The sequence below is a fragment of the Hemicordylus capensis genome, chromosome 13, assembly GCF_027244095.1.
Source record: "Hemicordylus capensis ecotype Gifberg chromosome 13, rHemCap1.1.pri, whole genome shotgun sequence".
Classification (NCBI taxonomy): Eukaryota; Metazoa; Chordata; class Lepidosauria; order Squamata; family Cordylidae; genus Hemicordylus; species Hemicordylus capensis.
This window is the reverse complement of record NC_069669.1, coordinates 13,912,977-13,930,578: the sequence shown is the minus strand read 5'-3', so window position 1 is coordinate 13,930,578 and position 17,602 is coordinate 13,912,977. Positions and strand designations below refer to the sequence as shown.

At 48.4% G+C, this 17,602-nt stretch overlaps 1 protein-coding gene across 6 annotated transcripts in view; it reads right to left on the bottom strand.

Annotated features, from left to right (window-relative positions):
- LMF1 (lipase maturation factor 1) overlaps window positions 1-17,602 on the bottom strand; it is a 317,423-nt gene that overhangs the window by 115,089 nt on the left and 184,732 nt on the right. Inside the window, exon 12 of one of the 6 annotated variants that reach the window (XM_053275923.1) lies at window positions 4,454-4,480. The exons of the other annotated variants lie outside the window; for them this stretch is intronic. The gene's annotated coding sequence lies outside the window, so the exon portion shown is untranslated. Of the gene's footprint in view, window positions 1-4,453; window positions 4,481-17,602 lie in introns of those variants that run through there. 6 annotated transcript variants of the gene reach the window in all.

The following is a 17,602-nucleotide window of genomic DNA, read 5'->3' as shown; positions in this document are numbered from 1 at the left end:
TGCTACCTTGTGCCCTGAAAAAGACATTTCCTCTGCCTTCGGAGAGCAGTGGCGGGAAATAAAACGTGTTCCGTTCAGTCCAGGGCTGGCAACTTCCCTCACCCCCGAGCGATTGTGTCTCCTCCGCTTTGTATGTGGTGGTTATTAAACAGGTTTTTCTCAGTTTCCCAAAGAGGTTTTTCATTCTCTCACTGTCCGACAAACACTTCAGGCTAACTGACAGTTTTATACCCCTCGTGGGCAGTAACAGAAGTGGCTAGGGCACTCTGAGATCCCTCCAGTAGATTTCCTTCTGCCAATTTATTTTTATTTTATGAATATTTTTTGGCAATTGAGAGGACGTTTTTTGATCTTTCCCTCGCCGCCCTTTGTGTTCTCCACTTCCCTGTCACCTTGTCTGTGCTTCCTTTGCTCCTGCCTTCGAGAGCTGGTGTTTCCTTGAGAAAAGAGAAAGGAGGAACAGGCCTGGTTTGTAATCCTGAGCTGAAAAGCCTCCCAGTTATGGCTGAATTCCCCCTTGCTTGATTCCGAATCAGCTCAGTAATCGCAAGCTTTTTTTTAACACTGGGGTTTTTGCGGGGGTGGGTGGGTGGGGTGAGGAGCACCCTTGCATGTTTCCCAAGTTTTCCCTTCTAGCTTGTAACATAGCAAATGCATGCCAAAAACCCGACATGGAGGTACTTTGTTGCACTTCCCCTGGGATCACCGCATTGGTTCATGGCAGGAAATGGCTTGGAAATTCAGTCTCCCACACCTGAATGTTTGGGTGTGCTCTGTTTCTTCCATTCGCCCCCGTATTAATGAGAGCTGTGCTGCTTGTGTAGGCCTCGCCTGCACAGCTTTACCTGATGAATGGCCAGCCTGCAGGCAGCACCTGCTAACTGAGCAAAGAGACATCTTTAAAAGTGGTGATTCTCTTATATTTCGGCAGGGGGAAAGCAACTGGCCCCAGGGGCGTATCTAGGGTAGGGCAGGCAGGGCACATGCCCCGGGCGCCACTTGAAGGGGGCGCCATTTTTTAAAATGAAAAAAAAATTTGATGGCCACCGAAAACAAAATGGCCACCACACATGCTCAAATGGCCTCTGCAAGGCCCTAATATCTGGGGAAAGTCAAATTCTCCATTTATTTTTTAAATTTATGTAATAGTGATGCTACAATGCATAGTAGAGAATTAGACAGGCACTTCTGTTTAGTTTTCTAAGTACACCTCCATATAGTATTTGGGTATTTCATGAGCCCCAGCATACTGAAATTTGTAGTTTTCCAGCATTTTTTGGTCTGGCTATGTCCACTGCTAAATAGTTTTTGAAATATTAAAAGATTGACGAGCTTAACTTGTATTTTTGAGCTGATATTATGGTAAAGTTATCTGAAAGATGGGTGTCAGATGTTTGGACAGGGGGCACAATTTCAGTGCTTGCCCTAGGTGCTATTTTCCCTAGATACGCCTCTGACTGGCCCTATCCAACCCCAGCACAGCACCCCTCCAGTGGCTGTTGCTGGGGTCTGGGCAGGAAAGAGAGAAGCCACTTGAGCTATCCGCCCCCCCACCGGCTTGCCAGCTCCTGCTACTGCTTGTGGGTGTCATTAAGACCCCCAACCCCTTTCCTTATAATTCGGTTGCTGGCAGAAACCCAGATCAACCAGCTCCAATGAAATGTATTTGCCTCCGACACAATTCCCCCAATGCCGGCTTTATCAGCTGGGGCACACAAAGACCTCTCCGGCTCCGTTTGAGGAGTCCTGCTTTCTGCGCTCAGCAGACACTGGGTGCCAAATTAGAATGTGTCCATTTTGCACTCACACTTTCTGACAGGGGCCGTGGGTCCGGCAGGTTAGTCAGAGTTGCTAGACATCTTTCCTAATAGCCTCCCCACTGAATTCAAAATTTCAGCCGCAGCCTCTAAATTTTCATTAAAACCAGTCACACAGAGAGAATGATGGATTAGATTTTATTGTTGGAAACCCTCCAGATAAAATTAAAGTGCTTCTTTCTTTCTCTCTTCATCCTCCCCTCAGCTACATTTTTTTTTTCTTTTAAAGGAACAAAAGAGTCCCTCTGAAACTTTCCCTTTCCCTCTGTGGTGCCCAGTACACAAGTTATCAAGGAATGTTTGTTCTTTTGACTTCTCCAATCACATGTTCTTGGCTTGTTTCCTGCCTCTTGAAAGATGCCACCGTCTAGACACTGGCACACTGGAGAAAAAATTAGCGCTGAACAGTGAAGCAAAGTTTTCTTGCCAGTTAAACTGAAGGGACACATAGCCTGTACAACCTGTAGGCATTTGAAAAAGCAACACTCCATTCCTAAACAGGGCTGTCCCAGGACATGTTGGTGCCTCAGGTAAAAGATCCAAAGAATACCCCTCTGTTTGCTGCAAAATGCCACTCCATGCAGATTTTCTCTTGTGCAAACTTGTGAATTCTCTCCAGTGAATCCAAGACGTCAAGGCCAGGCCCTACGTGTGTCTCCCCTCTTCCTCTTTCCCTGTTTTTTTTAAAGCAGGGGGCCGGAAGCCATCTTCCTATCTCATGGACATCCCCAATAATCTCACCCCCTCCTCCAAGAATGGCTGCTCTGCTTCCTTCTTCCCTTCTTGCTATCGTACTGCAGTGAGCTTTCTTTCTCCATCTCCCCCACCCCCAATCCTTTCCCTGTCTCTCTCCATTTAGCCAGAGTGATGTAGTGGTTAGAGCAGGGCTGCTCAACTTTGGCCCTCCTGCGGATGCTGGCCAACAACTCCCATAATCCCTGTCTATTGACTGCTGTGGCTGGGGATTATGGGAGTTGTAGTCCAAAACCAGCTGGGGTGGGCAAAGTTGAGCAGGCCTGGGGTAGAGTGTTGGATGAGGGTCAGAGAAAACTGAGTCCGAATCCACAACCTGCCATGAAGCCCACTGGATGAAAGTGGCCAGTCATTCTTGCTGGCAGAAGCAATGCGGCCCTTCTTGGGAGCCGCCATCTTGTCCCGAGAGGTGCTAGAACAAAGCTCCATCATAATCTGGCCTGGCTCTACAGGAGCTTCTGTGGAGAAAGTGACAACTTCCAGCTGGAGGCCACAATCCCCACCCCCAAAAAAGCTCCCTAGGTATGATGCAACTTTGCAACATAATGTCCTGGGGCTTCTTGGGGGGCAGGGGGAGGGCAGATGGCCATTGATGCCCGCTAGGAAGAACATGATCACGATAGCAATGAATGCACCACTAAGATGCACCTTTAAGGCCAAATGGAAGACCGATCATCCTGGAGAGAATCTATCTATGTGGTCACAAATAGTCGACACCGACTTGACGGCACTTCATCAATCAATCAAAAGGAAGAACACTACTGCAAAATGGTAGGGAACGGGTGCTCAGTACAGCTGCCAAGGCGTGTAGAGAGCAGTCGCACAGTGTGGCATAGTGGTTAGAGCGCTGGACTAAGACCAGGGAGCCCGGAGTTCAAATTGCCATTCAGCCATGAAACTCACTGGGTGACTCCGGGCCAGTCACTTCTCTCTCGGCCTAACCGACCTCACAGGGCTGTTATGAGGCTCAACATCACTACGCACACCTCTCTGGGCTCCTTGGGGGAAGAGCGGGATAGAAATGTAAAAATAACTGTAGAAATGCATACATACATACAATTGGAAGGGATCAGGGTGAGAAGAAGAGAAAAAGGATTGCGTTGTGTGGTCCATTCTGGATCTCCGGGCCCTGGTAACAATTTGTACCGGCTTCCCGCCCCCCTCTCGTCGGCCCCGGTTGTTTCACCCAAGCATGTGTCTGGATCCCCTAACCCCACTTCAGATTCCCTCTCAAAGAAGACGGGGTTTCCACCTGGCACTCCTGCCTTCTCCCCCACCTTTCGCCCCAGATACCCCCAAATTCAAGCCAAACGTTTCCATGAAGAACTTCAGGTCAGCCCTGGTTGTAGGAGTACGACGAAAGCAGCAAGGAGGAGAACCAGATGCACCAACCACCCTGAGTCCGCTGGAAGGGGAAGGACAAGGGGGAAATGCCGCACAACAGTGTATCGCGCGCCCCCATCTCTGCCCCCTTTCCCGGCTCCTTTTCTTGTTTCGATGCTCTGCCTCTGTGCCACCCACTCGTTCTTGCTCTCCCATTTCCTGGCACAATCTCCTCTCCTCCCTTTTCTGTTTTCTCTCGTTCCGACTGCCTCCTCCAGGCCTGGCACGTTTCTTTGAACACATTTAATCTCTCCAGATTGTAGACAGATGAGACAATGCTTTCTGGGTACTCCTCGTCATCCCGTGGCCCGAGCCGAAGCGGCCTCTTCAAAACAAGCCACTGTTTCCAACTGCCAATCTTTTTCTTTTTCTTTTGACAAGTTCTTCTCCACCCTCATGGCTATTGGCGGGGAGATTTTTTTAACAGATGTTATTTCTTATTACGGGGAGGAAAGAAGATTACAGATGGCTTGGAGTGGGGCTTAGGGACTGTCCGGGATGCTTTTAGAGTGTCACTGCGTGAGGATCTAGAGAGGAAGACCAGAGTGGAGAGTCAGTACTGGTAGCTCTGGCATGATTTGTACCAGTGTCAGCTCATTTAAATTAAATTCCAAGGGGATTTATCTCGCAACGGCGCTGGACAACTCTCAGACTGGGCTGTCTGTCTCCCCTCGCATCCCTGCGTCTGAAATTAATATGGTGCTGAGAGGCTGCGTTGAGCACAAAGACCCCAACGCTGCTGCCAAAGCCCCACCTCGGGTTTTCGGTCTGCTTTGCACTTTGGTGTTCAGCAGGAGTTCAGCGTGACAGCCGAGAGCAGAGGACCGAAGAAGAGAAAGCCTGTGGCTATTGTGAGCCAGGCGTGGCCTATTGCAACAATCTGGGTCTCGCATCAGGGGCAAACCTGCCACAAACTTAGAGCCCCCTTCCCCCCACATTTCAATTTGATCCCTATCATCACAGTATAATCAATTCGGACAATAAGGCCAGGTGTGGAGCCAGCCCTTCCTGGCGGCCCCTCTAGCAACGTCCTGTGCACATGACATCACGTGCCACGTGCAAAGGGGCGTGGCCTTGAGATCTGGAAGCGACCCAAGGGAGCTCTCCCCTGTCCCCTACACCAGCCAGCATGGTGTAGTGGTTAGACTGCTGGACTAGGACCGGGGAGACCTGAGTTCAAATCCCCATTCGGCCATGATACTTGCTGGGTGACTCCGGGCCAGTCACTTCTCTCTCAGCCTAACCTACTTCACAGGGTTGTTGTGAGAAGAAACTGAAGTATGTAGTACACTACTCTGGGTTCCTTGGAGGAAGAGTGGGATATAAGTGTATTATTATTTCTTGTTTACACAGTCAGACAGGTGTTATTGACTGGTTTGTTTTATCCAGACATCGTGTCCTTCCCAAGGACCTGGGATGCCAGAATTTTATTGTCAATGGTTATAGATATCGTCGCAGAATATAGGCTGTTCCCGGTAGAGTTGCTTTTTGTAATTGGCTGATGGTGATTTCTGTGGCCCCGATGGTGTTGAGGTGCTCTTCAAGGTCTTTTGGAACTGCACCCAGAGTGCCAATTATCACTGGGATTATTTGGGTCTTTTTCTGCCACAGCCTTTCAATTTCAGTTTGTAGATCTTAATAATAATAATAATAATAATAATAATAATAATAATAATAATAATACAAGGTGTCTCCTCTGTTGCTTTCTCCTACCAGTTGTGGAATCTGGAAGGATTCTTTTTCAGAAGGAGGGTTGCAAGCATCCTCCTGAGGTTGTCCAGAACCTCCCTGGGAAACCTCACTTCTTGCCCTATCCTTATGGGCGGGCAAGCAAGGCGACCATTGAGGACCTTGCTCTTTGGAGGGCCCCTCACACATTTGCCACCATTAAAATTAGCTGGAAAGGGGGCTCGCCCTGGCTGCTTAGCCCTAGGCCCTGCACCCCACCAGGGCTGTCTCAGGATGGACTTGCGCCCTATTCACACATCACATTCAATGTGTGTGCAGTCTGTGTACGGTGTATGCACACAGATCTGTTATTGACACATTGTGTTCAATGCGTGCTCAACAGTTCACTTCTTATCCATTCCCTGCATTTGAGGGGGCCTGTCCCCAGATACACTTTTGAAGTGAGTGCATATAATATACTGGCATGATACGGATACAACAATACGGATATGACAGATATTTATATCCTGCTTTTCAACACAAGTTCCCAAAGTGGGATAGATAGATAGATAGATAGATAGATAGATAGATAGATAGATAGATAGATAGATAAGGCTCCCTGTCCCCAAAGGGTTCACAATCTAAAAAGAAAGACAAGACAGACACCAGCAACAGCCACTGGAGGGATGCTGTGCTGGGGATGGATAGGGCCAGTTGCTCTCCCCCAGCTCAATAAAGAGAATCACCACTTTTAAAAGGTGCCTCTTTGCTTAGTTCACAGGGGAAGAGCCAGTATTTTTAAGATGGGGAGTTGTTTCAGCGTTCCACCATTATAAACCCTGAGCATTTTTATATGCATATACATATATACACATTATATACACACATTTATTAGGGGTGTGCACAAGCCGATTTGTGTGGTTTGGTTTGAATTCGGTCCGAATTTGAACTGAACTGCTGGTCCACGAACCGGTTCAGTTGAACCACATCGTTCAATCGAACTGGCTCAAACAAGTTTGGTTCTGGAACAGACACCGTGGTTCCGGAACTGACCTGGCCTCTGCGGAGGCCATTTGTGTGACCTCCATGGATGCGTGGAGGCCATTTGCATGACCATGCATGGCTTCCACGTATGCCTGGAAGTCACACACATGGCCTCCACAGAGGCCAGGGTGCTTTCCAGATTAGAGCCTGCAACGGGGTCACAGTGGATCTCGGAAGTGTGCTTCCACACCTCCTGCGTTGCAACACTGCAGTCCCTACGCCGACAGCAGGGTGCCGTTCAGATTTCCAATGCCTTGTTTCAAATTTAATCACTGCAATATAGAGCTGGGACGTCGTATATCTGGATTGAAAAAGGTGTTCTTTTTTCGAGTTGTAAGTTTTCGCGAGACTGTTCCCCCTGCAGGTTTTACGCTTTGAATGCGATTTGCCGGAACGAGGCATTTAGCTGCTTTTGAGCGGCTAATCTGGAAAGCACCCAGGTCAGTTCTGGAACTGCGCCGCTGGGACTGGGTAAGCGCCAGGGAGTTTTGAGGGGTGGGGGTTGAGATGTAAGCACCTTGTATCTACTTTTAAAGGTGCCCTCAGGCCACCCCTCCCCCGGCCACCCTTTAAAAGCCTCTTAGAAGCATCACTGGTTCCCCTTTTAGAAGCATAGCCCTTTGAACTGGCAAACCACAGCGAACCAGTCCACCACGAACTGGGCTCAGTTCGGTTCGATCACGGACCACCCTGCCTCTCCAGGAGGCCGTTCCGGTTCACGACTGAACCGTCAAACCGGCTCCGTTCATGGCAGACCAGTTCACTGTCAAACGGTTTGTGCACACCCCTAACATTTATATATTATACTGGCAAGGTAGCGCCCATATCGTTAAGATGGGGACTTGTTCCAACATTCTCCCATTACGAGCCCTGAACATTTCTATACAGCCATCCACACAAACACACACGGTACAGATATCCCTTTGCACGTACAGCGTGATGTCTGACCAGGGCTAAAGAGGAGCAGACATCTCCTGATAGATGGGCTAGCCTATGTTTTAAAAGGCAAAGAGGGACTGCAATCCATCAGAGATAGAGGACGGGTCCTTGGTAAACAGGGGCCGTTGGGAGACTTAGAGGTGCCAAGATGCTGAATTTGGATGGTTCTTATTGATGAAGAATTCGTAGTGTTTGTTGTTGCAACGCCGAAACACAGAGCCCTGATTGTACCGATGCAAATGGACAGGCGACAAAGCTGCCTGCTGGATTTTTAAATACCCTCACAGACTCTCTGTCTTGGCAACTCAAGATGAAGGACACACATTCCTAAGCGGGAGGGCTACTTTCATTGGGCCTTCCACGCCACGTTTCCAGGATGGGGTTGCCAAGGAAACAGCGTGGGCACCTAGGGACAGGGTCTCTGTGAAGCAACAGGTGAGCCCCAGAGGAAATGGGCAAGGGAATTAGGAACCCATGCCCACTTGCTGCCACTCACAATGGAGAGGTTCCAGGCCAACAGAAATGGCAGGCGGACAAAATTGCACATGCGTGCGTGTGCACACACGCAGACACAGACAGAGGCCTCTCGGCTCCAAGTTGCAACACCCACAGCCAGGCGACCGTCCAGTGCTATTTTGAGGCAGGTTTCACTGTGAATTCCAAGGGAAATCTTGGAAGGAGAAGAGGGAGAGAAAAAGGGAGGCGTAACTGGGATGAAACTTCAACACAGTCCAAACACTTCTGGAAGCAAACCTGCCAGTGACTGAACTTTGGGTGGGAGGCTACTAGGTCCGAAAGGCAGTTAAAAGGGTGACCCAAGCGAAAAGTTCACACAAGCCTGACTGAAGGGGCTCACCACTGGATCGCCAGATCACTGGCAGAAGGGAGACCCGTACTTGCAAAGTGGCCGTGGAAAATGCCTCTCTGTGGTGCCTCATTGTGAAATGCTGGCAGGCATATTGATGATATGTTAAAGAAGGGACTAGGCAAATTCATGCAGGAGCAGATGACGATCAATGTTTTTCAGAAATGATGGCAAAATCAAGCATCCATGTTCAGAGGCAATCTACCCCTGATTATCAAATGTTGGGGGAAAGCAAACAAGCAAGCAAGCAATTAAAACAAATTAATAGAGAGAATAAAAGAAGTAATGAGTTTAAAAACTGGGGGGGAAACATGAATAGGAGGAAGAAGAAAGGCTGAAAGGGAAGGAAAGAGGGGAAAAGATCTGGCTTAACTCTAAAGCCATTTCTCTTTCACTCGATTTCTTTTGTCTCCCCACAGGGAAAACCTCAGTGCAGAGTTTCCAAGCCTTTAATGAAGAACAGGCCTTGCTGTACCTTTTAGGGCCCTGATTCACAGTGATCATCCATAAATATTGCTTTTAAGACTTTTTTGAGGAGCTCTCGAGGGCCCCGGTTGCAGCCAGCATCAGGAAACGTCAGACGTCTCTCCTCCTCCTTCTCAAGAAGCCAGGAGTGCGGCTGGGATAGAGCAGATGCTTTAAACACGGCGAGATTTACGACGCCCCAAGCACACGGGAGCCATAAAACGACAATTTGTTCAATTTCAGAAGCAGACCTCTTGCCCATCAGAAGGCCTTTCACCGCGGCTTATAAATCCTGGCTTTAAAAGGCTCCCCAATCCTTTGTGATAAGAGGGAGGGAAAAGCCTGTTTTCCAAACTGGGCTGCCCTTCAAAGATGGAGAGACTTGGAATGGGGATGGGGAAGAGGCTGTGGTCCTGTGGGGTGGATGATGGGTTCATCCATGTTCCACTGCCTCTGTGCTGGTCTCCCTGCGGAAGGAAGATGGAAAGAGATGTGGGAGCCTCCGGTTCGTTCATTTGCACCAGTTGGGCAGCAGGACTTGGGCAGGTGCAGCTTATCACGCCCCAGTACTGCAGGGGGAAGAGAAGCTGCACCTGCTGGAATTTTCTCTTCTGCCCAGTTGGTAGGAACCTTCCTTCTATTGTCCCCTGTTGCCGTATCTGCATCGATTTCCCCACTCACATAGTCTTTCTTTCTGGTTTTGGCCCCGAGAGACCCTTAGCCGAGGGTCCCCCAACGTTGGCCTCCAGATGTTGTTGGACTACAATTGCCACCATCCAGAGCCACAAATGGCCAAAGGCTGAGGGTGATGGGAGTTGTAGTCCAACAACACCTGGGGACTCAGGTTTGAGAACCCTTGCCCTGATGATTCAACTGCGTCGGATTCCTGGACCTTTGTATCTCTCCAGTAAAACGGGGAGGATCGTTTACACCCATTTGGACAAGCCCATCAGGATATCTTTAAGAGGAGGAGGAGGAGGAAGAAGAGGAGGAGGAGACACAAGGGTACAACCAAACACACAGGTGTGGGATAGCCCCCTCCCCCTTTGCTGCAGGATGGGAATGGGGGGGCGCGGGGAGGGGGGCAGCAAGGGGCATTGCACAGCAGCACAGAGGGCGGCCATCGCCACGGCCAGTGGGAGAAGCGGCTGAGTGACAGCTGGGGGGGGGGGCCCTTGGTGGCCTGCATTCTTGGGAGAGCTGGTCTTGTGGGAGCAAGCATGACTGGCCCCCTCTGCTAAGCAGGGTCTGCCCTGGTTTGCAGTTGAATGGGAGACCACATGTGTGAGCATTGGAGGATATTCCCCTCAGGGGTGGATTAAGCTTTTTGCCGCTCATAGGCAAAAAAGGCTTTTGCCACCCTTTTACCTTAATCAAAAAATGTTAGCCTTTTTAAAAAATAAGGTAAAAAGCGGGGGACTTTCTCCTCGGCAACTCCACCCTTGCTGCAGCCATGGCTGCCCACAGAGAGAGCGAGCAAAATTTGAGGAGGGGCAAAATTTGCTGCCCCTCCAATTTTGCCGCCGTAGGCCTATGCCTCCTCTGCCTCTCCATTAATCCACCACCAATTCCCCTTAGGGAATGGGAGCTACTCTGGGAAGAGCACCTGCCTACTTGTATGCAGAAGGTTCCAAGTTCCCTCCGTGGCTGAGAGAAACACCTGCCTGCAACCTTGGAGAAGCCGCTGCCAGTCTGGGTAGACAGTACTGAGCTAGATGGACCAAGGGCCTGACTCAGTATATGGCAGCTGCCTATGTTCCTACGGATGCAGGTGAAGACTGGTAGCTCTGCCCCTGGGGGGTCATTTCAGCTCTGGAATGTCTTCCTGAGGAACGTTATCGAGGCACCATCATTGTGGCTATTTCATCAGCTGACTGTGGCTCAAACTACTGAAGTGCGTCATTACAGATGCTTTCCTCCCCCACTTTAAAAAAAAAGCAATTGAGGGGAATAGAACCTGACCTTAGCCCCTTTCTTTTCTGTGGGTTTTGTTTTCAGTTGGTTGCAACCAAGCGAAAACAATTCCAGATCTTTCCTTTTGTTTCTACAAGTGCTTCCTAGAAAGGAAGATCTTTATGGAACAAACAGGTAGAAAACTGAAAGCTGGCACGCATGTTCTCAAGGACAGCGTAGCTACTAGAAGAGTAGAGAAAGGAGACATGCTTGTTTTCTCCTGGATTACCCTCTGACATCGCAACTTCTGAGAGCCTTGACATTAATCAGGGAGGCTCTGCCTTTGGTGGAGATTTGGAGGGCAAGTACCAAGGAGAGGCAATCCTTGGTGGTGAGACCAAAATGGCGGAACTTTCTCCTGGGAGAGAACCGATCAACTGTCTCTCTTACCCCGTAGGAACATAGGAAGCTGCCATAAACTGAGTCAGACCATTGGTCTATCAGGCTCAGTATTGTCTTCGCAGACTGGCAGCGGCTTCTCCAAGGTTGCAGGCAGGAATCTCTCTCAGCCCTCTCTTGGAAATGTCAACGAGGGAACTTGGAACCTTCTGCTGTTCCCAGTGACCCCAATCCCTGAGGGGAATCTCTTCCAGTGCTCACGCTTCTGGTCTCCCATTCATATGCAGCCAGGGTGGACCCTGCTTAGCTAAGAGGACAAGTCATGCTTGCTACCACAAGACCAGCTCTCCTCTCATTCAAGTGGATTAAATTATTAATTTATTATTTATTGTTCAGTTTTTATACTGCCTTTCATAATGTATCTCATGGCAGTCTACAAAGGATGAAATACAATATAATTCCATAGATGTTACATTTGAAACCTTAAAGCCAACCTTAAAAACCATGGTACAGACCTGCTTTATTTGCAAAGGCTTTGAGCTTGGTTAAGAGCTGGTTTTAATGGGAAGGCTGCTGGACTGTGCTTGGGTTTTCTTGTGTGATTGTCAAGTTTGTTGCATTTCTCAAGAGTATTTTATGTCCTTTGAATCTGTTAGCTGTGTCGAAATGTTTCAGCTATAGAAATATTGGCCGTTGGAAAATGCAATATATTTGGCTGGAAAAAAATAGTTGGAAAATAGTTCCACACCACATGAGTAATAGTAAGAAAGGAGAGAGGCAATAGTCCCTTGATATAATTATGGGGTTTAACAAGCATGTAGCTGTTGTCATTTGTGAGATATCAGAGGTTACCATGCGGAGCAAGGCTTTTTCTTGGGTGGAGTCCACTGGCAGAAAAATAGTTTATGAAAAGCAGGATAGAAATGAACCACCAAGAAGTATACTGTAGTAATTTTGACATCTAATGCTCTCTAAGCCCAGAACACTCTGGGGACATTCACACGATCTACCGAGTGGGCGGGCGGGCAGGGATAGCAAACCTTGCCTCCACCCCAGAGAATCATTATGTGCTGGATGGGAGCACATTCTTTTCTCCCACACGATCCGCAGTGCTCCGTACAGCACGGAGCAGGGCAGATTGCTCTGAGGCTGGGACACGTTATCCTGGCCTCCGGCTATCCCACAGTGCACTGCACCCTGAGCATGGTGCGCTGGTGGATTCCCCCAGGGGACAGGCACTCTAGGCCCCCATCTCTGTGTCATCGAAAGCTGAAAGCAGCCCCTGCTGACATGATCCCAGCAGTCAGATGCCCTTAACCTCATCTAAGAGCCAGGTTTCAGCTCTGGGTTTGGTGCTGTGGCAGCGCCGGGATCGGGCTCGATCCTGGCAGTCATCATGGGCAGCCAAGTCGAGGCTTGGCCGCTTGTGAGAACAGCCTCACTGAAGTCATTCACATGATCAAAATCGTGTTCTCCCCAGGTTTGGGAGCTGTATGTCCTCCCAATTTTCAGTTGTGTGGAAGCAAGGTTAGAGGAAAACCTGGGTAGATGTGGGTAAAAAACAAACAAACATGGGGAGCTTTCCCTCCTACCTTGCTTCCACATAATCACTTCTCACCAGGTTTCCCTCTGACCTTGCTTCCACACAACCAAAAATCAGGAGCGTACACAGCTCCGAAACTTGGGTGGAACACAGGTTTTGGTTGTGTGAATGACCTCAAAGTTTACCTTAGAATAGAGGGCAAAAAGGACACAAGATGAGTTGCCTATGTGTGATTTGCAAGCTATGAAAACCTGCCAAGGGATACTTTAAGATGGCCCTCAACATTTAACTGCACAGACTGCCCAACCTAATCACTTGCAAGAATAACAGAAGAATGACATCAAGAATGACATCAAGAATGACATCAATGAATGACACAAGAATGACATCAATGACAGGCACAAGAATGACATCAATAAATGACACAAGAATGACATCAATGATTGACACAAGAATGACATCAATGAATGACACAAGAATGACACAGCTATTGTCCACAAAGGCAACATATCATCCTCCGCAAGTGTCTAACATGCGACCAAAGGAAAAAGGGTCCACACAGGCCAAGAGGCACATCCCTCTCCTATTCTGGTTTGGAAATATGAGAAAAGAAAGGATTAGCAAAGAGAGATTTATAGGTTCACCCCATCACAGTGCCTCAGTTCACACTTTGATGGTGGAAGGCTAGAGGCTCCGGAGCAAAGGAAAAGCGATAAAAAGGACCACCGATAAAAGTGTACCTCTCAGGGAGGACTAAATCCCGCTTTGGATTAGGAAAGGCTTCACTAGCCTTCACTGCAGGAATGCTGACACATTTTTTATTACAGGATCATTAACAAAGGACTGGGAAAGTGCTTATTGGCGGTCTGTAAATCTTGAGAGATAGGGAGGGTGGTGGTGGTGCGTGTGTGTGTTGCCGAGGTGTCAGAAGTGCAGGAGAGCGCGCAGGGAGGGACACCAAGCCTGACCTTTATCTCCCACGTCTCGCGGCCATCAATGGCAGCAGCTCAAGTTTCAGGAAGGGCACCAGCTCCAGGATAATTCGAACCCTGTGCCGTGGACAGGTAACAGGCCTTCAGCTTCTGGCTAGGAAATGATGTCAAATTTTCAAGGAGGATTTGACAGTGTAGTGGCACTTGTTTTATGCATCTAAAAAGCTTCTTGTGAGCCAACCAAAGAGAATTCCATACATTACCCAGCAGTAACTGACTTTGCCCCAAGTATAACAGGGACCCACAGCCAATCCTGGCTCTCAGATGAGCATGCCTGCCTGTACACTACATGTGTTTGAAACAGAGGTTGGTCACATTCACACATGACAGTTTAAAGTCCACACTTTCAAAACAATATATAAATTATCCCTTTCTTGTTTGGGTTCCTGAAGCCCTGAACAACTAGAGCCCTATTCAGACATCATGCTGTACAAGTGTACAGATGTCTGTGCACTCATACATGTGTTTGTGTCAATGAATGTACCTGTGCTCATTTTAAAAGTGAACCTGGGTACGGGCCCTTCAAATACATGGTGCAGATAGAAAATGTACCTGCGTTCAACATAATGTGTGACTGACTGTACATGTGTACAGATCTGTATCTGTGTACACTGTTCTCTCATTGTATGTGGACATAACGTGTGAATGGGCCACTACTGTTCACTCCCCACTGGTTTGGGAAGGACATGTTCATTTCTTCAAGTCTACGATATGGAGAAACATCCACTTCTGTGGTTATATTGCTGCAGTGCCTTGGTTGTTGTTGTTGATGATGATGATCATGATGATGATGATGATGATAATGATAATAATAATAATAATAATAATAATAATAATAATAAGCAGCAGCAGCAGCAGCTACCTGTAGCCAAAAATTGGTGGGACCATAAAATTGAAAAAGTTGAAGAAAATGAAGATGCAAAAATATTATGGGACTTCCGACTACAAATAGACAAACATCTGCCACACAATACACCAGATATAACTGTAGTCGAGAAGAAAGAAGAACAAGTTAAAAAATCGACAAAGAATAGAAGAAAAAGAAATAGAAAAAATAACAAAATACAAAGATCTACAAATTGAAATTGAAAGGCTGTGGCAGAAGAAGACCAAAATAATCCCAGTGGTAATTGGCGCCCTGGGTGCAGTTCTAAAAGACCTTGAAGAGCACCTCAACACCATCGGGGCCACAGAAATCACCATCAGCCAATTACAAAAAGCAACTTTACTGGGAACAGCCTATATTCTGTGATGATATCTATAATAATAACAGCAACAACACTGATAATAAAATTCAGCCATCCCAGGTCCTTGGGAAGGACTCGATGTCTGGATAAAACAAACCAGTCAATAACACCTGTCTGACTGTGTAAACAACAACAACAATAATAATAAATAGTAAAAAAAACCTGCCAGTTTCAGACCAGAGTTAAAGAGACCTCATTTTGGCTCAAGCTCCACAAAAAGCTGGGAAACTGGAATTTAAGGCTCATGCCTTAATGGATGTGATCAGTAACGATGTTGCAACATGTCACACATTCTTCTCGCCCTCCATGTACCCACACGGTTCCTTGGTCTATGAGGCCCAGCTCAGAACGGGGAGGATGGAATCCCCGATAACAGACCAAAGAGGCACCTTTTCAAAGTGGTGATTCTCTTTATTTAGCGGGGGGGGGAGCAACTGGCCTGCTCCATCCCCAGCACAGCATCCCTCCAGTGTCTATCTTATTTTTCTTTCTTGGATTGTGAGCACTCTTCCCTCTAAGAGGGATTCCCACCCAGACATGGTTGACGACAACTCCCAGAATCCCCAGCTGCAGTGGCATTTGCTTGGGGATTCTGGGAGTCATTGCCAACCATATCTGGGAAGAGCGGTTAGAGGGAGCACTGATTGTGGGCCCTTTGGGGCAGGGAGCTCTTGTATCGTATCGTATCGTATCGTATCGTATCGTATCGTATCGTAATTTGTTTATATATATGTAAACCACTTTGGGAACTTTTGTTGAAAAGCGGTGTATAAATATTTGTCTGATTCGTATTCGTATGCCTGGCACCAGCAAAGAGGCCCCACATTGTCCATGGTGGTGATGGCAGTTGTAGTTCAGCAACATCTGGAGCCCCCCAGGTTGGGAACTCCTGCTCTAAGTCAATCAGTGTGTTCAATCCACTGCAATCCCATTGCTCTGAGGATGCTAAGGAGAGGAAACCCTGTCCGGATGGATCACTTAGGGTGAAGTGCTGGCTGAAGGACCAGGCCTCCGCACTGGATTAGCCCAGAAGAGCACCGGCTTCCTGTCGACGAGGCAGAGTCTCGACACGCTGGTCCTTCAGGGCTGCAGCGTCGCTCGGCCCCCTCTCAGACTCAAGTGGAGAATTCCCAGATCCACTTAAGACTGACGGCGTAATGCACAAAACACACCCAAGCGAGAACTTAACAAGCTCGCGTCTGGCCTGGAGAGGGAGGAGGTGGCCTCAGATTAATAGGCCGACTCGTAGATCCCGGCTGTGGATTTTCAAGAGAGACTCACAGAGCCATGCAGAAGAACTGCAGAAAGGGGAGTGGGGAGAAAGGGGTCCAGGCCAGCTATCACCAAAGAGCACGCTGGGTTCTGAATCATAAGAACATAGGCAGCTGCCATATACTGAGTCAGACCTTTGGTCCATCTAGCTCAGTTTTGTCAACCCAGACTGGCAGCGGTTTCTCCAAGGTTGCAGGCAGGAGTCTCTCTCGGCCCTATCTTGGAGATGCTGCCAGGGAGGGAACTTGGAACCTTCTGCTCTTCCCAGAGCGGCTCCATCCCCTAATAAGGGGAATATCTTACAGTGCTCACACATCAAGTCTCCCATTCAAATGCAAACCAGGGCAGACCCTGCTTAGCTAAGGGGACAAGTCATGCTTGCGGCCATAAGACCCACTGGTCTTGTGCTAGCAAGCATGACTTGTCCCCTTTGCCAAGCAGGGTCTGGCCTGGTTTTGCATTTGAATGGGAGACTACATGTGTGAGCACTGGAAGATCTTCCCCTTATTAGGGGATGGAGCCGCTCTGGGAAGAGCACCTGCCTGCTTGCATGCACAAGATCCAAGTTCCCTCCCCGGCAGCATCTCCGAAAGGGCTGAGAGAGACTCCTGCCTGGCCCTGTAACTGTGGAGAAGCTGCTGCCAGCCTGGGTAGACAATACTGAGCGAGATGGACCAAGGGTCTGGCTCGGTACATGGCAGCTTCCTATGTTTTATTGCAAAGGCATTCAGTGGATGCAACAGAACAATTTGATGTGGCTATAAAACGGGGCAACAAAATTTGATCACAGTCCACTATCTAAACCAACTATGATGCACACTGGGAGAAAGATCACAATGGCCTCTATGAGACCTGAGCTCAGGCAGACGATGGCATGGAACAGCTGCTTCTCCGCCTCTCTAGACTGTCTTTATTTACTCTGCAACAGCCTGCCCTGAGCTTGCTTCAGAAGTCGGGGGGGTTAGTAAACTGACCGTAACTGGGTTTTTTGAAATTTCAAAATGCGGAATGGAATAAACGACTTTGCACATATACGCCAAAGTTACGTGTGTGTCGGACAGCAATCTTGGTAAAAGAAATGGTGTTTCCTCACCTCTCGTTCACTCCAGGGTGAGCCACCATGGCTGCAGCAGGCGTAAGCCCTTTTATGCTAGAAGAGGTCCCACTGAACTCTGTGGACTTGTGTCTTTGCAGGAGGCCCAAGTTTTTATCAGGGAGAGGGACCCAGATAAAAGGAACTCGCCCTGGTAAAGAGCAGATGCTGCCTAGATCAGCAGTAGGTCTGCGATGCACCAGAAGCGCCCCCCTCCAAGGGATCCTGG